At 38.0% G+C, this 23,727-nt stretch overlaps 1 protein-coding gene across 1 annotated transcript in view; it reads right to left on the bottom strand.

Moving 5' to 3' along the window:
* Positions 1–23,727, bottom strand: part of THRB (thyroid hormone receptor beta) — a 361,132-nt gene that overhangs the window by 205,271 nt on the left and 132,134 nt on the right. The window contains exon 2 of the mRNA XM_014789974.2: positions 4,221–4,291. The gene's annotated coding sequence lies outside the window, so the exon portion shown is untranslated. The remainder of the gene's footprint in view (positions 1–4,220; positions 4,292–23,727) is intronic.

Raw genomic sequence — 23,727 nt, forward strand, 5'->3', positions numbered from 1 at the left:
CATTCTCCTTGGTCAATTCGTTCTTCACAAATTCTATCACACTCATCTCTTCTCTCCTGTCCCTGATGCCACCTCCCTAATGCAAAGCACATGGCCATAAACTGGAGTCCTTAAATCTACCTTTTATTGCTCCCCTTCTACCCATCATGCAGGTGGCTACAAGACCAGTTCCTCGAAAGCACCACCCTGGTCATTCCTCTCCGTGATTGAAGAGCCTCTATAGCTGCCTAATTGTGAACAGGTGTGCTAGGGGCCTCCACAATATTCCTTTATAACCAAATCTCACTTTATTTCTGGATGGCAAGGTACCCAGCTACATTTTCCAGCTTCTTTTGCAACTAGGAGTTGGTAGATGAAATTATAGGTATAAGTTGTTGGATGGGAATTCTGGTGAGCCCTCCTAAAGAGGAAAAACATGGTAATGGGTGCCTTTTACCCACCTCTTCTCATCTATCCTGCTGTCTAGAATTTATATGTGAGGGCTAGAGCTCCCACAGCCATCTTGAACCAAGAGGTAGGTTTGAGGATAAAGTTATATGCTAAGAACAGAAATACAGAGAGATAGAGGGTACCTTAGTTCCTGATGATCATAGAACCATCCCACCTGCTGCCCTAGAGAGACCAATAAACATTTATGTATTTGTCACTGTTATTTATGGTTTTCTGGTATGGGCAGGCCCAAAATAGTAGTTCTTCTCTGCACAAATTTAGCTATTTCTCCAACTCAGCCAATGTAATATGTTGATTAGTTTCAATCCGTTGCTTCTCTTCTTAAGACAGTGGCTTACAGCTAGAAAGATCTGAGTTCAAGGCCAGCCCTGCCACTGTGACAGTGTCATCTTTAGACATTGCTCTTGACAATTTTACCCTCAGTTTCCTTGTCTGGAAACCGAGAATAATAATAATATGCACATTAAAGTGTTTGCTATTTTTCTTTCATCCTGTTTTTCAGTTGTTATTAGCCCAATAGCACCCAAAGGAAAAATAGTTGAGAGAAGGAAAAGGGGATAACACTCAAATCAGGATATTTTTCCACTTGTTAACAGCCCTTATCAATGGGTTAGTTGTTGAAAAGGCTCAGAATGACAATTTTTAAAAGTCAATAGGAAAAAATATCAAAAGATTGGATTTCAATTATTGACATTTTCTCTCCTTCTCATGAATAATTGAAATCTGACTATACACATGTTGCATTTTCCCGAGACCATTTGACCTATAGATAAATGCACACATACACACACACACGCATAAATTTCAAGAACATTAGCTCCACGAGAATCACTTGTCTCAAGTCACTGGAATGGAGAAGATACACCATTTCTGCCTTGGTATTTTCCATTTGGATAAGTTGACTCTTAATGACTTGAAGAAACAGTTCCTTTTCAATGGGCACAGAATTGCAACAAAGCAAATTCTGCTCAGACTCTTACATTGTGTACTTTCATTTTTGCTCTTATGCACATTAAACTAAATTGATTGGATAAGAATCTTGCTAAATTAAATTTGATTCGATTAGTAAATCTGTGTACATGCAGGCAAATTACAGTACGTCTGGGTTAGAAAATGTCCTAGTTATTTAAAATGTTCTTTTTTATGGATAATTTAGCTTGCTTCACTAGTGAACTATTTTTTGTTAATGTGGATCCATCTTGTGAGTTAAATAGGCTTTGGCCCTTTGTTGGGAAATCACTCAAGAAGTAGATAGCTTGTCATTTCTGAAGAAAAGTAACCTGGCTCAAAGGCTGAACAATTGAGTATCTTCAAATCCTTCCTACTCTGGCTCCACGTGACTCTCTCTTACCATTTTCTAATAATGTCATTATTTCCTTTTCAAAAACATTTTTCTTGTTCTTCCCAGCCCAGTTTCCTCATCAGGGTCTAAAAGGCAGAGTTGGCCACTGGGTGCTATCTGCCCTGGCCTATGTCCTTAGCAGCATTTCAACCCAAATAATTACCTTCCATGTCACTGTCAGACTTCTAAGACACATAAATAGAAAAATTTAAATAGAGTTGGTTCAAAATATTTCAAGGGGAGGAAAGTATTTTTTAAAGGGTCAAAATGCCTTATTGCAAGGATATAGGTACAAAGCCAATCATTTGAGAGTACTCGACACACGCCAAAAGCAAAAAGCCTGAATCCAGCCTGTTTTACAGGTGTCGCTTGAGGCCTGAACTCCAACCTCAGTCACCAGAAGTTCCACTCTGCTAAGATATATGAGAAGGAATCTTGCATTTTATAGGTCATGGAAAAGCATTCAGACAACGGAGCAAAGAACTAAAAAATTATGAAGAATTTCTGGAGCATTTTCAACAGTACATGTCAAAGTCATGCATGAATCAAGAATCGTACCCAGGATTTCTACTCCCAGAACTCCCATGTATCAGCCTTTAGCTGCATCACAGGCTAGAGGACCCTAAAAGGTATTCAGTGGTACCACTGTCTGGAATTCTCTAAGAATTTTTTTTTTTCTGCTTTTGGTGATTACTGAACCAAGAAAGGGTTAGAATTGCAGCACGGTCTCCTATCTTCTGAAACTTTGCATTGTGACCTTAAACCTGGCTCAATAAATAGCCCACATAACTTTAAGGAAGTTCATCAGTATTTTCATCCACTAATTGCCTAATTTTTTTTTTGCTTTATTTCCTCTTTGTTTTTATTTTTTAGTGGAGGTATAATTTACACACAGTGAAAAGGACAGATGAGTTTTGACAAATGCCATGTAGCCCGCACTTCAGGTATACATTTCCATCACCCCAGAAAATTCCCTGTGCCCCTTCCCAGTCAATCCTCTCTTCTTCTTGAGGTGACCATTGTTTTGATTTCTATCACCATAGATTAGTCATGCCTTTTCTAGAACTATATAAAAATGGATTAATACAGTGTGTACTCTTTAGTGTCTAATGCCTCATGTTTTAAGCATCTATAAAAATCACCTCTTAATTTCCTTATCTGTAAATTGAGGGGATTGCCTTGTAAAAACAGCGTGCAAGTATTCTGAGGAGTTGTAGGTTTCCTGGGAGGGGTGAGGGGACCTGGGAAGTCACCCTGAGTGGGGATGGGTGAAGAGGAGGCTAAAGAGTGGGGTTTGCGGCACGCTTCTCACCTTCAAACAGAACAGCTGCACTTTCCTATGTCTTACAAATTGGGGTTCACTGGAAGATTTCATTTAGGAAAAGGGTTCTTTTCCTAGGGTAAAAAAAATGTTAGAGAACCTCAGGTCTAGACGATCCTTACTGATCCTTTTCCCTTGAACAGTCTATAAATTACAAATAGTGTTTTCTGATATGAGAGCTGTGAGTGGTCCCCTGGAGAGAGGGCTGGGAGACAGAGGCAGCCAGACTTGGGGCCCCCAGGGAGGGCCTGGGCACTGAGCACTGTAATATTAGTACTGCTTACAATCAGATAGCGCCACGCCAACTGAGGAGCCCAGACAATAGGCCAGAGGCCCTGGGCAAGGGGAGGCACAAAGGCGGCATTCAAAAGCCCTGACTCCCACAGCCAGCGAGCATTTCTGTAGACTCCACCAGACCCTGGCCCAGCCGGAATGGCACCTTACAGCCAGAAAGCCATTTTTTCACGGTTAGCTTTTAAACTGCTAAAAATAATAAACACAGAAAGGAAAGTGCTGACACAACCTTAACTGCAGAGACAAACTGAAACTGTTGTTATAATAAATGTCAACAAACTGGGTTCCAGATTATAACCTAGCGTTCCAAAGGCTGCTTGATATTCCCAAACATCTGGGGCCTGGAGGGAGAATTCAGAGGGCTTGTCAGTAAAGAAAGGGGATCTTTCCTGCACAGGTACTTACACCCTCTCTGACTTGCTCTAACCAATGGACCATCTAATCTTTATGCCTCGTTTAGTTCTCGAAGAAAAAGAGCATGGACAGGACTGCTGGATCTTCAGGGAGCACAATTTCCCCACCTAACAATGAAATATGGGCTCCTTTCTCTCCTGTCCTATTACTACTCTTCTTCCCCCGAGTGAATTTGTAACTTTCTTTTTCTCCACTGTGGTTTTTTTAGCCCCTGTGATGTTTTATATTTCTCCTAAACACCTACAGAGTTCAAAACTATGTTAAACAACATAGTTTTATTAAATAATAACATAGCAGCAACACCACAGATTAGAAGGTAATACCTATAATGCTAAAAAGTGACAATTAATCACAAAGATCACGAGTCTGCAAACAGCCGAGTCAAGCCTGACATCTGACCTTCTGATCCATTAAATCACATGTGGAACTTGGCACCCACGCAGGACAGCCATCGGAGGGAAACCACAGATCTGGAAAAAAGGAAACACAAGAAGATAAATAGAAGTGTTTTTTTTTTTTTTTTTAAAGTTCCCCAATATTTGCTTAATCTGCGACTGTTCTTGTTTCTATGTTTAAATAGGGTCTGGTTTCCGAGCTGTCTCTGATTTTGAATAAATGCAAATAGACTTAGATAAAATCTCCTTCCAAAGGGGAGATGGTTTCAGAGAAAGGGACTCTAACACAAGGACTGTCATAACACATTATAGGCATGTGGGTCCTAATGACCTGCTTTTCTGTGCACAGGATTCAGAAGTTTTGGATTCCCAGCTGGGAAGATGACTAAAAGGCAAATGTGAATCTTAAACAATTTAGAAATTTGGTGCTAAAGCGGGTCCAGCTGGGTCTGAGAGGACAGCTCCTGGGACGGGTCTTCAATAAAAGCTTCAGTCATGTCCCGTGGTGAAACGACAGGTAATAACGTTCATCAGGGTCTGCCTCTGAGCACGAAGCCATGGGGCTATCTAGATTGTGTTAAGTGGGATTAAACTGGGGACACTTCCCACAAGTATAAACAGACAAAAGAGATGGCCAAACAGACCATGGCATCTGCTCGTGCAGCAGCCGATGTCTCCAAGTTTCTGTCTGCACATGAGAAGCTGCTTTTCAACTAACTGTGGTTCTGCAATTTTTGTTGTTCTTATTGTGGGGGACTTAGAAATCATAGAAAGGCAGAGTTTGGTAGAACAAATGTCTGGGTTCTTGCTACCCAGGATAGACCATTGATGACATTTTGTCATAGCTGCTCATTTTTTTTTTTTTTTTTTAAGAGCATAGACATAATCTCCTTGACAATCCCACTCCAAGGGCAGACCATGAATCTGTTTGTATCTTTCCAGGCCACTTTTTTTTTTACATTTACATAATATATGTGTATCCAGGACAATGAATGGTGTTTGTGCGTTTTTAATTTACCTATCTGATATGAATCTATGTATGTGTATCTATCATTCTCCATTTTTGACTCAACATTATGTATGTGAGAGCTAACCATGTTGATCTGTAACAGCTCATCCTCTCTAACTGCCACACTGAATAAATACGTGCTTAGTCATTGTCTTTCCATCCAACACCCAACATTTATGGTACCATAAAAGCACTTGTTATATCATTAAAGCGCTTGTTAGTAATGTGTGGGTGTGCATGTGTATGTGTGTATGTGCGAACTTTCTCTGCAACTCTTCTCTGCGACTTGACTCCGAGCTTCTCAAGATGCTGCCTTGTCTTGTTTTAACAGTGGCTCTTCCACACTATGACTCTGTAGAATTGACATGCAATGTGTTGAAAGGCAAAATATACTTGTTAAAAATTGATGTGCCTATTATTAATTTTTCTCCCTTTAAAAATAACATTAAGGTAGATTTTGGGGCTGTGTTTATCTATTTTCTTCAAAGTCTCTCTCCACTACTCTTGTCATAAATCTTCAAATCCCAAGCCGTCAACATCAACTCACTGTTTGCTAGACTATCAGAAACTGACAGTGGGAGGTTGAACACCAAGACGTTTAAGAAGCATACTCGAAAAGCGTTCTCAAAGAGTAAATTGACAAGGCCAGGAAGAAGTTTGTGTTTGTAACTGTTGTTGTGGCTTTATGGCAAATATGAGTAAATACATACACTACTTTTGACACTAATATCTAAAAAAAAACAGTGCCTTTTGTACGAAAATGATATTGGGCCTTGATTTATTTTTTGAGAGTATAATTCTGATTTAGACTTTGAAGAATATGTGTGAAGCTTACTCAGTGAAAACAACCTAAAAATTCTCACATAACAATTAATAATAATAAGCATGTTTATACATAACATTTATTAAGCACATTTTGTGGGCTGAGTTATGCTAATTCTTTCACCTAATTTCACTTAATTTAACCCTCACAATGATCATATGAGGTAGGCATTATCAATAAATCCATTTTTCAGAAGAGGAAAAGAAAGGCACAGAAAGATTTAAAATTTTGCCCAAAGTCAAACAGTGAAGAAGAGGCTAGCCAGGAATCTCACTTAGGCAGGAAGATGTCGTAAGCCTTCTTCTGAATTACTGAGAACAGGCTCAGGTTTTAAAGATAAAACTGCAGAGAAGAAAATTGAAAAACCGTGTCACTGAAGTGGCTTCCAAATTTTGCTATAATACAAACAGACAGCATCTCTTTCATGGTGTGCCTCAAATCAAGAACAAACCAAATTAGAGTACCCCAAGGAGACAAATTCAAAGTGATTTCCTAGTGATGAAGGAAATTTAAAGTAGCAAGGTCAAGCCCCAGACCCTTCTAACTTAAACATACCCATTTTTAATTCTTCTTCTCTTTAGAAAACAGGGAGCTGTGAATTTGCTCATGGCTCAAAGGAGGCTCCCAATTTGTTTACATGAGATTCAAAGCAAAAATGAGAATCACCCCTGGGACAACTTTAGTCCGGAATGTGTGTTCTTTACACATTTTTAATTGGGGCACAAATATATTAACAGTGTGGTTATTTTGTACTTTCAAAAGAATCTGTTTTGTAATTGATTCATATTTACATTTGGAATACATTTATTTCTGGGCATGAAACAGTTCATTTTGTTAAGCCATCTGACCTGAAGTGAGGTTGGCACAATTTGCTATGACTGCTCCCAATTAATGCAAATTGATGGTTAAAGGATAAAGTCCCTTTAACTTGGTTTATTAATATGTTATTCATAAATGGTTCTTTACTTGGTTTATTTTTTTTCCAGTCAGTAACTATATACAAATGAACTGTACAGAACAAACTAGCAAATACATAATATGTATTTTATTATAAAGTTTTCATTTTAAAAGGGTTAATATTATGGCAAAAAAAATAATGTCATCTATCTATCGATCGATCGATCTATCTATCTATCTATCTATCTATTTCTTTAGTCTCAGGTCTCTCATCAAATCTCATGGAGCCTGGGATAGACTGATTGCATTGCATTAATGGCCTACATTCTTCACCCCTCCCTACCTGTGACCTACCATTTTGCCATGTAACTTTGCAGTTCCTCTGACTAAAGAGGTTGAGTCTATTTTCCTGTCCCCTTTGATTCTGGTTTTGGCCAGACTTGTTTTGGTTAGCAGGTATGCTACATGTAGAAATTTGAAAAAGTTCTTGTTATGTTAATGTGTTTTCTCTTGCTCCTCTGTGATTTCCATGAGAACCTGCCTGGGCTAGCCTGTCATAGTTGAGAAACACGGAGTGGAGTTGACTCACGTCAGTTGTCTCCACCAAGGCCATCCTCGATCAGCCTAGACCAGCCAAAGCCCCATACATATGAGAGAGCCCAGGCAAGATGAGCAGAGCCATTTAGCTGACCTACAGATGACCACAGATGCATGAATGGGCCAGCTGGAAGCGGAAGAACCACCGAGCCAACTCTCAGACCTGTGAACTTAGAAATACCCATTGTTTCAAACCATTGAGTTTTGAGGTAGTTTGTTACTACCCCAGGTAACCTCATGTAATACTATTGTATGCTAGGTAACTGATATAGGACCTAACCCGGTTCACTCAAAAAAGAGATGCCCACCTAGAAGACGGTTTAAAATTAGTCAATAAAATTCAGCAAATATCTACCAAATGCCAGCTTTATCAGTCAAGGTTCAACCAGACAAATATAAACTGGTCTAGTATTTAAACAGAAGGACTATAATGCAGGGAATTGATTGCATAGGTGAAGGAAAATATATGAATGCAAATAGGGAAGAATGAGGCATCCAGGAACTCAGTAATTGCAGAGATCCCTGAACTATAGGGACAAAGAATGGAGTGTTGATACTGGAGCCCTGGGGCCAGGGTCACCTAGCAGAAGCTGAAACCTCAAAGGGCCTCTCTAGTAGCAGCTGAAGCCCTAGAGAAGACACAGCTGCCATCAGAGATACTGTCTGAGGCAGAGAGCGTAGGGAAGAAATACCCTGGCTTCTCCCTTCCTTCACTCTGCCATTCTCCCTCCAGGGTTTTCCGATGGCTGAACCCAGATGGAGGCCACTTGACTCAGGAACCTGGACAAAACAACCCCTAGGGGGCAGTCTCTCAGTAATACAAGGGAAGGGCAAGGAAAGGATCTGAGGGCAAACAGGGAAATACACCCCTATGATGTACAAGACACTGTACAAGGTGTTACTCAGTGCTCAGAGCTACAGCCACAAAAATAACTGACAATCAGAACAGACCATGGACTTGAAGGTTAGAAACAGCCTAAATAGGAGGAAAGGATGAGGGAAAGGATGTTCAGGGAGCAGCAACTGTGGGAGCAAAGTGCAGGAAATATGGGAGAAATAACAAGTATTCTGGTTTGGCTTAGAAGGTTGTGTATTTGGGAGGAGGGAGTAGGTGTGGTAAGGCAGCAATGAGACTACAAGTTGAGAGCTTGAAAGAGTTTGGATTCCAATCCAAGCAAATTGGACTTCTGTCCCGAAGGCAATGAGAAATGAAACGGTTCTGAGCAGAGAGTAATATGACCCACATTGCATATTAGGAATATAGCTCTGATAGAAATTTGAGGGATAGACTGGAGGGAGAAAACTAGACTAGGGGTTTTTAATTCAATGTAGACCCCAGGGAATTCATAGCCATCCTGAAAAACTTGGCAGGAGTTTGTGTAAGCATTCTGTTTTCTGAGAGATGGTACACAGCTTTCACATGGTTTTCAGTGGAGCCCATGACCCCTGACCCTATCAAAAATTGAAGCACCAGAGGCAGTGAAGCGATCTAGAAAGCCCCTATAACAGTTCTTTTAATGAGGATCAAAAATGTAGCAGTGGCAACGGGAATGGGAAGGAGTAAACAGATATAAACATTTATGAGGCACCATCTAGACAAATAATCTAGATGAATGTGAACAGAAATAAAACAAGAGCAAGAGATACTAAAAGTTTTAACTCTGGGCTACATCCGTCTGCTATTCCTTTCCCTCCTATAAAATGGAGGAAGCAACTCATGTTTCCAAGATACCACAAAGATTCACTAAATTGAAAAGTTCCAAGATACACACATGGCATATATATCACCACTGTCCCCCTCCCATGTTCATCACAGATATTACTAATCAAAAGCAACCTTTCCTTACTGCTGAGTCCAACACAATCCTCATATCTGTCTCAGAGAGCACCCAGGCAGCCACTGACTTTTTTTAGAGCAACTTTTTATTTATTGTATTGACTGTTCTTTAGTTTCATAAGGATGAAGTACCAATGAATGGCTATATTTGGCGGAATGTATTATATACTAATATGATCTGTATATATGTATTTATATGCATATTTCCCACATATGGGAAACTTACTTATATACAATTGAGCCACTAGCTAGATCTTACCCAAGTTCACGAGTGCACTTAATGTTAACTCAAAGCAATTAATATAGATTTGAATTAAACTGAATTGGGGGAAAAAACTTTGCATACATGAAAACTTATTCTATTATGGAATTATCATAGTAAAGTTTTAAAATCAGGGGCCGGCCCCGTGGCTTAGCGGTTAAGTGCACGAGCTCTGCTATTGGCGGCCTGGGTTCGGATCCCGGGCGCGCACCGACGCACTGCTTCTCCGGCCATGCTGAGGCCGCGTCCCACATACAGCAACTAGAAGGATGTGCAGCTGTGACATACAACTATCTACTGGGGCTTTGGGGGAAAAAATAAATAAATAAAAATTAAACAAAAAAAAGTTTTAAAATCAGTACATGTCATCACAATCAATTACTAGTGACTTCATTGTTTGGTAAATTCTTAACTCCAATCACAGGCAAGTTAGGTATATAGTATCACCATAAGCCATCCTCCTGTCCAAGTACGGTGACCTGCAGGTTGGTATTTGAATGCCATTATGGTGGTTTTCTAACCTTGGGGTGTTTTCCATCCGAAAAGAGGTGTCATTATCAGAGCTGCTTTCTATATAGAACCATAAGAAAGACAGATTCAGATAAGCCCCATTTTTTTCTACTTGGAGTTTTGATCAGCAAGAAAATAATTACCGTCCATATCAATATGAAGACTTTCCCTGCTCACCTCAACCCCAAACCCCAAAGTTTGATCTGTTCAATCCAAAACAAATAACTTTTGGGAAAACTGTCTATATACAAAAATATTCCCAGAAAAGTGAAAAAAACCCTCTAATGTAAAAAATTCCTAGCAGTAATTATTTGGCAAAGACCCACAATAAAAATTATATTTTAATCTGTAACACGTATACATAGATAGAGTTGTGTGTATGTATATCTAAATAAAAGTTCCATAAAATAAGATTCTCACTCATGTGATGCACTTTCTATTCTATTCAACTCTACCCTATTCTATTCTATTTTATATACTATTTCACTAAAGAAAAATTAGTAATGACCTGCTAAATTAATTTTATTACCCAATAATAGGGCCCAACCCACAGTTTGAAGAACACTACTGTAGCAAAATGACTGAAGTACTCTGACTTGATTTACCAATGTAAACATATCCACAAAAGAAGAATCCTGAGCAACTTAGCAGGGGAAAAAACATCTCTTGGCTCTCTCCCTAGTATCCTGGATGAAGCCAAGGTTTGCTGAGCCAACTTTTGTACTTTGCGGTTGACAATGACTGAAAACTGAAAGGCAGAGATCAAATCCTCACTCTCCTTCTCAACACATCTCTTCCGCTTGGTAATTTATACCGTGCAAGTATCAAGCTATTCAATTTTGCTGTCATTTACTGTTCTTTTTCCAACAGCAATGGAAACACAGGGTCAGTTTACTGTCTTCTCTCTTTGGTAGAATTAGATTATTCTCCCTCCTGCCCCTTTAAACAAAGATGGCATTCATCACTCCGGAGAACCACCCCGGGAGGCGCTCCAGACAAAGCATGGCAGGGAAAGCACTATCTATGAAGGGGCAATAGCAGAGTTTGGGCATTGAGGTTGTCAGTCCAGATTATATACCAGAACGAACTTTGTAAGGATTCTTTAGACCGGGTGAACACAACTGGAATGGGAGCAACATAATTATCAGTAAAAAACAAACAATAAAAGGCTATATATTTCCAAATTCAGTGGTATCTATCAAAAGAAATCTATTTATTAAAAAAATTAAAATCCATTTTCTCTTTCGAAAAGGCAAAAAATAAACGGATACTACAGAATCATCATATCAGAGATCCTTTGGAGGCTTCCTGGCCAGTACTCTGGAACTAGAATATTTCTTACCTGTGACTATTTTGACATTCATCCACTTTGACATTCATTCATTTACTGTGTACCCTCCCCTACATCTCTACCCATTCCACTTCAGTGACAAGTCGAGCCGCATAATGATATTTCAGTCGATGATGGACTGCATACACGATGGTGGTCCCACAAGATTATAATGGAGCTGAAAAATTCCTGTCGCCTAGTGAGGTCATAGCCATCGTAACGTCATAGCAAGAGGAAAGGAAACTGCAGGAGAAGAAAAGGAAGAAGAACCTCCAAGAAAAGTCACAGTGAAGGGTTTAGCAGAAGCTTTTACAGACTTCAACAAGCTCCTTATAAAGTTTGAAAACATAGACCCCAACACTGAAGGGTTTTCATTAATACAGAGGAATGTTTACGGTGCATTATCTGCTTACAAGCAAATCTTTGAAGGAAAAAAACAAATCAAGCAAACCACCGTGGACATAGTTCTGAAAAGAAAGACATCTTCTCAAGAAAAGCCTCAGGCAGGTCCTTCAGGAGGTATTCCAGAAGAAGGCATTGTTATCACAGGAGATGACAGCTCCATGTGTGTTATCACCCTTGAAGACCTTCCGGGGGACAAGATGTGGAGGTGGAAGACAGTGATACTGATGATCCTGACCCTGTGTAGCCCTAGGCTAATGCGTGTGTTTGTGTCTCAGTTTTTAACAAAAAGTTTAAAAAGCAAAAAAAATTAAAAATTTTAAAAATAGAAAAAATCTTATAGAATAAGGGTATAAAGAAAGAAAAAATATTTTTGTACAGCTGTACAACGTGTTTGTGTTTTAAGCTAAGCGTTATTACAAAAGAGTCAAAAAGTTAAAAAAATTTAAAAGTTTATGAAGTAAAAAGTTATAGTAACTAAGGTTAATTTATTATTAAAGGAAGAAAAATATATTTTTAAATAAATTTAGTGTAGCCTAGGTATACAGTGTTCATAAAGTCTACAGTAGTGTACAGTAATATCTTAGACTTTCACACTCACTCAGAGCAACTTTCAGTCCTGTAAGCTTCATTTCACGCTGTGCCCTAAACAGGTGTACCATTTTTTATCTTTTATACTGCAATTTTTACTGTACCTTTTCTACATTTAGACATGCAAATACTTACCATTGTGCTACAGTTGCCTACAGTATTCAGTACAGTAACATGCTGTACAGGTTTGTAGCCTACGAGCAATAGGCTATACCATATAGCCTGGGTGTGTAGTAGACAATGCCATCTAGGTTTGTATAAGTACACTCTATAATGTTCACACAATGACAAAATCTCCTGATACATTTCCCAGAATGTATCCCCATCGTGAAGTGAGGCACAACTGTAGTGAACAATTAGTGAGTGCATCAAAAGCCTGAAGTTTTTCACGTTCTTTTATTCAGCATTTCTACTTCTCAGCATTTATTTTAAATAAATGATTATGGCTATATAAAGCTCTAGTGACAAAGATGTTCCTGTGGTGTTATCTATAATGGCAAAAGCTCAAAGGATATACAATTAATTGCTAAAAAGCGGTAATCTTTGGGTGGTTGGGTTATTGGTGATCTAAATTTTATTCTGTATAATTACCTATATTTTCAAAAATAAAAATGAGACAAAGGGATCGAAAATAACACATCTATGCTTGATACTGAGACACTGGCAAATCTCCAGGTAAAATAGTCTCACCAAGCCAAAGGATGCAGATGTATGATCATGTCCTGAGACACCCTTATAGAGAGCTCTAGTGCCCACTTAGGTTCCTCAGTGGTAGAATGGAGACAATAACAATAGCTAATTCATAGAGTGGTGATGAGGATTAAATTAAATAAATCAAATGTTAAAATTTGTAAAGTGCTTAGAACAATGCCTGACACATATAAGCATAAGTGTCAGCTGTTATTGTTATTATTATGTCAGCCCAGGAAATGGGAAGACATTTATCTAGTTTCATGCTGAACCCAATGCAAAGGCCCTGGAAAAGATGAGTTTGTTCTAAATGCTTCCAAAGTTATACTCTGCATTTGGAGAATCAAAATGAAGTAAAAGGAAACTTTTGGGGGTAATGGATATGTTCATTATATTGATCGTGGTGATGTTTTACCAGTGTATACATATGTGAAAACTTACCAATTGTATGTTTTAAATACAATCATTTTATTTTATATCAATTAGACCTCAATAGGCTGTTTAGAAATGAAGATAAAATAAAGCTTCTTTGGACAAGTAATCTTAAGAGAATTTTCCACCAGTAGACCAACACTAAAAGAATATTAAATAGCGTACTTCAGGTAGAAGAAAAAAGGTCTAGATGGGAGCTTGAAAATACAGGAAAGAATGATGCGCAACAAAAATAGTAAAATGCAGCATATCTAAAATGAATATTAACTATTTAAAACAATAATTATAATGTCCTGTAGTTTAAAAATGTATGTAAAATTGAAATATAAGCAATAATAACACAAAAGGCAGGAGTAGTAAATGGAATTAAAATACTCTAAGTCTTGCATTTTCTGGAAAGTAGTCAAAGTCACAATTTATATTATACACTAATAAATCAATTTGTCATTTCTAGGTTAAGCACCAAAAGAAAGTAAAAGAACATATGACTAACAAGCCAATTGAGGCAAAATACTTCATTAATTCAAAATAAGAAATTAAAGAGGAAAGGAAACACTAAACAGTTGGGGCAAATAAAAAAATCAAATGGTAATATCACAGATTATAACCCAAATATATCAGTAATTGCATAAAATTCAAGTAATATACATGTACCAAATTTTTTTTTTAAAATCCCAGTTAAATGCAACTTAAATGAGATACACTTTGGATACAAGAACACAAAATTTAGAAGAATTGAAAAAATGCATATAATTTATATTAATATCAGACAGTGAAATTAATCACAAGGGATATTGCTAGAGATAAAAAGGGATATTTCATAATGATAAAAGAATAAATCCATAGGAAGACATAACAATTCTAAATCTGAATGTACCTGATAACAAAGTCTCAAAATATATAAAGCCAACATTGCCAGAACTAAAAAAAGAAGTAAGCAAATCCACAATCAGTGTGGGAGATTTCAACGTACCTCTCTCAGTAACTAGTAGCAAAAATGAGTTAGGATATAGACCTGGATAACATGATTAATAATTTGGATTACTCTATTTAGAACATTGCGGCCAACAACTACAAAATACACAGAATGTACATTGAACATTTACCAAAATGTATCATGCTTTGGGCAACAAATAAGTCTAGAAAAATTTCAAAGATCAAAAATCATATAGAGTATGTTCTCTAACCACAGTGGAATTAAGGTAGAAATCAATAATAAGACAATAACTAAAAAATACACAAATGTTTGAAATTAAGCAATACACTTCTAATTACCTCATAGGTCAAGGTCAAAGCACAATGAAAATTAGAAAATATTATGACCTGAAATATGAAGAAAACATGACATATCAAAATGTGTGAGATGTAGCTAAAAGTGGGATTGGAGGGAAATTTATATACTTAAATGTGTCTATTAGAAAAGAAGAAAGCCTGAAAATCAATGACTTAAGTATCTATCTCAAGAAGTCATAAAAATAATACCAAATTAAAGTGAACAAAAGTAGAAAGAAGAAAATAATAATTAGAAATTAGTGATATGGAGAACACAGACGTAATAGAGAAAACAACCCAAGCCAAAAATTTCTTCTTTGAAAATACTAATAAAATGTATAAGCCTGTAATGAGATTAATCAAGAAAAAAAAGAAGAGGCAAAAAATTACAAAGATTACACAAACACACACATAAATTTGAAACACACATTTTAGTAAATAATACCTTTACTTTGTGCCATGCCCTCTGATATTTTCCATTCTATTCTGTTCTAGCTTTCACATCCTATTTCATTAAAAATGGGAGTCACTCACTAAGATGGTTGCATGGACCATTAATGTGTTGCAACTAAGTTTGAAAAACGTGTTCCAGAGTTTGTGGCAAATATTAGGCACTCAGTATAGAGTCATTGAATGAATAATGGTATATGTTTTGCATACTAGCCTTATCTCCAGCTTGTTATTAGTGTCTATCCTTGTTTTGCTTTGTGTTCTTGCATTTTTTTCTTTAATTTATGTTAACCTAATATAGTGTATGTATCTTTATAAGTTGTCATAATCTTGTCCAGAACAAGTCCTTAAAAAACGCTTTCAAAGTCATATAGCAAATCAGTCAGGGCAGAGCCAGGAGAGGAAATATACTCCCAAGGCTTTGGGTCATGCTTCTCTGGGGACAGGAAGCTCAATACGTGTAAGAGAGACACTTCCTGCCCCACCACTGTAACAATGCCTGCAGCACCAGTGCACACTAGAGCAGATGGTGACCGTGACTAAGTGATGGGAGCTCACCTCTAACTTTACAGGGAACCATATATACTCCAGCTTTCCACAAAGTTCTCTTGCATTTCCCATAGCTGGGAGAGAGAGAGCCAGCTCATTCTTAGAAACACAAAGACACTTTTTGAAAGAGGAACAAAGGATTCTGCAGTTGACAATGAAGAATGGTGTGAGCATCTACGTGCATCGCTGTGATAAAAGAGTTCATGGTCTTGAGTTTCCTTTATCTCTCTTTTCAGGGTGTAAAGTCTTTCTCAGGTCATTGAAATTGTGAGTCTACAGGAAGAGCTAGCAAACACATTGGAAGGAACTAGTCCAGGCGTGTGAGAATAAACCTTATCTTTCTAACACAGGAACAAATTTCACCTTAATAAAACTTTAATTTTAAAACATTCTCTCAGGTCCTATTGAACAAAACTTTCCCTACAAAAGGTCTTGGATCACTTTGGGCAAATTGCCATCCTGGCTTATCTTCCACACCCAAAGAAAAGAAAACATGTTTTGAGCCAAGCACCATGGTCCAACTTGGTAATGCTGTCCTTGTGAGGACAAGGTTGTGGGCTAAAGACGGATATGAACTTGACGGATCATTCCTTCAGCAGAAAAATGTCAAAAAGGACAAGGAATTTAACAGGGCTGAAATGGATCACTTTTCCCGTAGGTAATGGATCCTAAGCTTTGTTTCTGCTCTAGCTCCAAGACAGCATGGATGCTTCCAAGGAAATAACCAAAAATGCAGACTAAGATTTACATGCACATATGTCTACAGAAGTATTTGCCTTAGTAGAATGAAATCAGAAGCAGCCTATATGTTCCAAACTGGGGGGAATACTTTTAAAAAGTAATGTGCAACCATTAAAACTAGTACTTACAAATCACAATGTGAGAAATAACCACAATAAAATGTCAAACGTAGAAAGCAGGATGAAAAACTATACATACAAAATATGAATTCAACCCATTTTTTAAATCATATATATATATATGCATAGAAAAAAATTTGGAAGAAACACTCCAAAATGTTAAGAGGAGCTACAAACACTGGCTAGTGAAATCAAGAGTGAATATTAAATGTTTTCTTTATTCTTGTTTGTTTTTTGTCAAAATTTCCACCACAGGCATAGATGGCTTTTACAACTAGATAAATAAAAGCTCTTGTAAAAAAATGTAATGATGCATTTTTTAATAAATTCCAGTTTGTTCATTCATTGATTCATAAATATATGGAAACTTTGTCCATTTTCTCTTCAATGACAGCTTCAGGAGTTAAATTTCTAACTTAACACAGAGAACAGGAATACCAGATGCATCAATGAATCTTACACCAAGTAAAAGTGAAAGATGGGTTCTCACCTTCTGGACATATTTTCACAAAGGGAGACCAACTTTTAAAAAAACCCTTTTTCTTATATACATATTTTTCAAGGGGGTTATGTGCACTAATTTAAAACCATAGTTTATAGGCAACATTAAAGGTTTAGATGGCCTAGCTGAAAGCCTGCAGTTAACGTAAACGTCACACACACACATGAATTCCCTCGGCACAATTCCCCAGTCCTATAGCACTAATGTCAGCCAGCTGGCTACAGGCAAAAATGAGGAATAGAGTAATCTCTATAGCTATTTGAAAAGGAAATGAAGGCAGTAGAAAGAAATGAGGCTGCCATATTGAAGCTAAGACCATCAGAGAGTCACAATTAGTTTAGCAGGCACACTAGCACACATGCTAAAGCATCTTGGTTTTCCGTGTGGTTTCTAGTTACTTTGTCACTTTCCTGAGCCATGCCTGTGAGTATGGTATACCACCAAAGGCTCATTGTTGTACTGGCAGATGCAGGGAGGAAAAAAGTGAATCTGTTTTATCATTTATTTCTCTAACTTTACATATTTGACAGATAATTCCGTACGGTAAAAAAGAAAAGAAAAACTCCTATAAAACCTAGTTACTAGCAAGCCACTTAATCAATTAAGAAGTTTCCTTTTTTATCCCTTAATTTAAATAAAACAAAATTTAATAAAGCAAGTCCATGTAGCAAATTGTAAATACTGAGACTTTGGCAACAAATCTCCCTAAAACCCTGCTAAACTCTGCTAATTTTTTTTAAACAATTTCTCAGTAATTTGGAAGGGTACACCACCTACAATAAGGCAGTCTTAGGCCCTGCTCTCAATTAAAGTTTCTACATAAAGAGGTTTAAAGGAACTTCAGATGCTATCACAGATTGGTTAGAAATATGTTTACTTTGGAAAAACATATGAGGCGTAAAGAGTCACTAGGACCTACCCATTGGGTTTTCTGGTCTATAAAGGGAAGGTAAACTTTTTCATTACCTTGGAACATCCTCCAGTCCTTAGGCTAAGACATTTACTCCTGACTTTGGAACTGATATTTGGGCCAGTGAGAGAAAACACTGGAGGGGAGAGAAGGGAGCCTGAATGGAAGGCGAGAGGAGATCCGGGGTGTGTTCTGTCTGGGTTTCTGCTCTCAAAGAAAGGATTACAGTGTCAACCTGTGAGTACAAGTGAAGAAAGCCCAACTTCCAGGTTAAATAAGGACTTTGGTTTGGAAACAAGATTACGAATCCCCTAGGGCTGTGAAGACTTTTCTGCACATCCATCCTCCCATGGCCCCACCTCAGGCAGCTCCAAGCCACCACTTGGAAGCTCTGGATGGTTCTCAGTGATTCTTGAGGGAGGAGATCACAGAAGGCTCAAGAGCTAAGGGTGAAGGGTTTCTCCGTAAGTCCACACTGATATAAATAAACACATGAATAAATAAATAGGAGAGAAGTGAAAGCTCTTTTTCAGAGAAGAATACCAACTAATAAATATGGAAGGAACAACGGAGTTAGAAAACCACTAATGGATTTTAAAACTAGTGGGTAAAAATGTGAGGGAAAAAATGGTATTTGCATCATCTCAAGGCATTTCCTTTCAAATAACATACTAATTACAAAGAGGAAAATAGCAACTTTACACTGGGAAAACCTGGCAGACAGCACCTTAACTAAGTGATCAAAACTAACACTGCCAATAGTGGAATAAACTGACATCATGTGTTTCCTGATATGATGCCCTGAGAAGGACACAAGATCATTACTGGGGTACTCCTTCCAAAAATGTACCGCCTGTTTGAAATATTGAGGAAACATCAGAAATCCAAGCTGAGAGACATTCGATACAAAAATTAGCCTGTACCCTCCAAAAATGTCAAGGTCAAGAAATACAAAGAAAGGCCGAGGAACTGTTTTAGAATAAAGGAGGTTAAAGAGACATGACAACTAAGTGCAACTTGGTATTGTGGAATGGATCCTGAATGGGAAAAAAATGCTATCAAGGACATTATTGGACAATTGACAAAATCTGAATACAGAATGCCGATTAGACAATAGAATTATATCAATGTTGAATTTCCTGGCTTTGATAACTGTACTGTGCTTATGTAAGAAACTGTCCTTGTTCTTAGGAAATACATGCTGAAACATTCAGGAGTGAGGGCAAAAAGACAGCAAGGTGGGGAACAAAGATTTAATGGTACATAAATACCATTTTCTCCACCCTGGAATTCCTCCCCAGCCCTATCAGAGAGTAGGGCCAATGGGGGTTAGTTTAACAGGGAAGTGAGGCTCAGTACATTTCAACTGAAGGGAGAAAAGATGTGCACAGGTGTTCACACACACACATCACATACACTCACACCACATACACACCCCCACATCACACACCACACCACACACCCACAGCACACATGCACGCGCGCAGACACACACACACACCAAGGACAGCTAGGGGGTGCGGTTTGGGGGACTTTCTATAATCTCAGCAGTTTTAATGACTACAGGAGTCTGGCTTATCATGGAAACTCCTAAACTTGAGCTTTGTGACCAGCGTTGCTTCTTTCTGGATGAGGGGAACGTTGGTGTTTCTCATAATTTCTTTCCCTTTATTTGTTTGTTTGCATTTGATACTTAGCTTGAAAATGTAACTCTGGTGACATCTGTCCCAGGAGTCTACGATCTGAAGGCCTTCACGAGACCTGTTTCTCAGACCCTCGCACACTAGATACCCACTTCAGGTCTCTCTAACACACTACAAGGGAAATATACTCTGCCTCCTTTGGCAGGTTTGTTTAGAGGGTTCATTTAGAATAGATTGCATTTACTAGCACATTTTTGCAACCTGTATGTAAATCATTCTCTAAATGGTGCCTTATGGAAATAAAATGCTCTTGAACTGGGGATGTGGCAGAGATGAAAACCAGAACTTGAAAGTTAATCCATTTTGAAATCCAGACATAGACCGAAAGCCTTATTTTAATCAATAATTTAAATATCAGATAATCTAGACTACGTGGGGGGGATCTTGTTAAAACTGAGATTCTGACACAGTAGGTCTAAATGGAGACTGAGATTCTGCATTTCCAACAAGGAGATGCCAAGGCCATTAGTCTGCCTCTCAAAGACCTTGGTTTTAGTAGCACAGTATTTATATTTTAGCAACTTCAACCAGAGGTGTGAGGTATTATTAGGCCCATATATTTTTTTTTTTTGGGAGGAAGATTAGCCCTGAGCTAACATCTGCCAATCCTCCTCTTTTTGCTGAGGAAGACTGGCCCTGGGCTAACATCCATGCCCATCTTCCTCTATATGGGACGCTGCCATAGCATGGCTTGACAAGCGGTGCGTCCCTGCACGCCCCAGATCCGACCCTGAGAACCCCAGGCCGCCACCGCTACACCAGCGGGCTGGCCCCAGCCTCATTTTTAAGATGAGAAAACTGAGGCTCAGCATGACCAAGTAACTTTCCCAAGGTAACAGAGCAAGTAGGCGACCGGTAGAACTTAAGCTTAGGCCTCTTCCCATAGATCACTCTGCCGCAGAGTCAGTTTCCCCCTGCCTTCCTCAGGTGCCTGAAAGAACACCAGCTGAGATGTCTGAGATGACAAGCAGTCTTCTGTGACATTGAAAGCAAGTGTTTCCCTAACCTTTTTTGGGTAAGGCATCCCTTTGAGAATCTAATGTGGGCATCTTTGTGGTTGTCATTGCTTTGATTTATCTCCAGAAAGGTGCTCCTCATACTTACATCTTTCTACATACAGTCCTAGGAGGTTGATGGAGTCCCTTGAAGTCCACTTGTGGGCTCCATTGACAAGAACAGCTAATTCACAGGCCTCAGGAGGACACCTGAGATCTCACAAATCTTCAGTACTCCAGAAACGGTGGCCATGTGTCCACCAAAGGCCCTTCAATGCTCCCCATCCCTTCCAGAGGGATGTGAAAAGGTCATTTCTTGCTTGCTATTTAAGCACCTCTGAGCTATGACTGTTGCTGAGATAAATTCTTAAGAGGACTTTTTACAACTCAGTCAACAACTTGAATCATTATGCAATAAATAGCTCTGCCCCTACCACTTTAAGATGATATTATTAATAAAAATTCAGCCCCATGTGAATTCATAGTCAAAGTCATTAGAAGGGCTGAGTCAGATATGACGGTGTACATCAAATATGCAAACAGGAAGGAACAAACACAATAGTACTTTTGTCTTTCCTTATCATGTGCTCATGTCACACTCCTTGCCGCAAAGCCCGGCTCTGATGCTACAGTCCTGAAAAATTTCTTTCTGGGAGATGGCATATAGGAAGGTAAAGACATAGGATAAATCATCCTTTGGCAATATTGAGAGGTTTAGACTTAAAATTCAGCACCCAGCTATTATTCTTAGTGACCTACTGCCAATAATTAAACCAAAATATAAGGCTCTTGTTTACTTTGGAGCACCTGGCCTAAAGATTGAAATCAAAGAAAATGGGCTGGTAGCCCTGAATCAGTTTTGTAGTTTGTTTTTCTTCCAGTTGCTTTTATGTTTTTTTTTTTATGTTAGTAGAAAATAGTATACAAAAGAACACTAATATCAGGCTTGAAATCTCAGAACTTAGAGGAACGTTTAGAGAGAATTTCATTCAAATTCATCTTTTACAGTTGGGGAAAGGGAGGAGTGAAAGGTGAAGTGACTTTCTCAGTCTGAAACTTGTGCCAGGACTGGAATCCCTGTCTCTTTTGAAAAATATTATTGTTAAAATAAAATATACGTGTGGCTGAAAAATATTTAAAGTTCAAGAGAATTCCATGGAAAGTGAGTGTTTCTAGAGCTGACCACCATCAGTAAAGCCTGCTTTATCTTCTCAGAAATGTTCCTTGCATACACACGCATATATGTATCTCCTTTTATTTCATAGAAGGTTCATATTATAAATCTCTCTTGCTCATTTTGTTTGGCGCTTAATTTGAACTCCTTTCATATCGACATATTCAAATTTACTTCCTTCTTCTAAGTGGGTTACATATAGTATTCCCCTGTAATTATTCCACTCATAATTTATTAAACCACTCCCCCAGTGACATACTTTTAGGTTGTTTGCTGTTCTTTGGTATTACAAGCAATGTTGTACTATTTGAATATATTTTAACTGTATGCATCTCTGCATCTTTTCATACACTTCTCTCACTTGTTTCTGTCAATTGTTTCTTTTTCTGAAAACTTCCTACATTAGCAACCACTCCCCATCATTCTTTATCCCCTTGCCTTGCTTTAGTTTCCTTTGCAGTGTTTATCAGTACCTGAAATAGGATGTATTTGCTTGTTAATTCTTTGTCATTTGTACCTGCCTCCTAGAATGGGAGCTCCATGGCATCAAGAACTTAGCTTTATTCACTGCTGTATCCTTAGCACAGAGAACAGTGACTGGCTCCTGGTAGGTGCTCAATAAATACTTGAAGACTAAGTGAATGAATGCTTTTCACATTTTACTATTGGATTATTGGTCTTTCTCTTATTGATGCATAGAGTTCTTTACATAGTAACTAAATGAGCCTTCGTTTGTCATTTCTGTTACTAGTATATTTTCCAGTGTGATCTTTTTTATTTGCCTTTGTTGATGGTATTTGATTTTTGCCATAAAGAAATGTTTAATTATTGTATACTCAAACATATCTGTCCTTTATAGCTTTTGAGTTTTATGTCTTGCTTAGAAAGGCCTTATGCACTCCAGAGTTATTTTTAAAAACTTGTCTGGTACTTTCATGGTTTGTTTTTATGTTGGAATCTTTGATTTATTTGGAATTTACTTTGGCATAAGTAGTGGCTATGTATTCAGCTTTGTTATTTTTTCCCAAATAGTTAGCCAGTTGACCCAACATTAATTAAAGAATAATCCATCCTTTACTCATTGTTCTGAATGCCATTTATCATACACCAAATTCCCATAAATATTTATATTATATGTGATCTCTATTCTGTTCTGCTAATTTGACTGCCTATTCCTGTGTTGGTACTAATTTATCTTAATTTCCTTTGCTTTATAGCATATTTTAACATCTGAGTAAGACTGGGCCCTCCTCTTTGTCCTTGTTCCACCATAATTTTCCTGTCAATTCTCACACAGTTATTTTTTCATAAGAACATCGAATGCCACACCACCAGTCAACCGTCTCTCCAAAAAATTATCTTACCATTTTATTTAAATCAGATTATTTTATAGATTAATTTAGGAAGAAATGACATCAATACAAGAACCCAGTTCTCTTGACTCTTGAACATTCTTTATGCTCTTTCGACTTCCTTGATGTGCACAAATAAAATTCAACTTTCTTCAATGGGAAGAATTAAGATGACCCATATTAAAACTAAAACTAAATCTTCTTTTCTGGTTATCTATTAATGTGAAGCAAACCATCCAAAAATCTAGTGGCTTAAAACAACAACCATTTTGTTACATCTCTTGATTTTGTGGGGGTGGGAATTCAAGCAGGGCTCGGTTGGGTGATTCCTCTGCTTTCAGGTACTGTGAACTGAGGACACTCA

The sequence above is a fragment of the Ceratotherium simum genome, chromosome 5, assembly GCF_057802395.1.
Source record: "Ceratotherium simum simum isolate JZ-2026a chromosome 5, ASM5780239v1, whole genome shotgun sequence".
Lineage (NCBI taxonomy): Eukaryota > Metazoa > Chordata > Mammalia > Perissodactyla > Rhinocerotidae > Ceratotherium > Ceratotherium simum.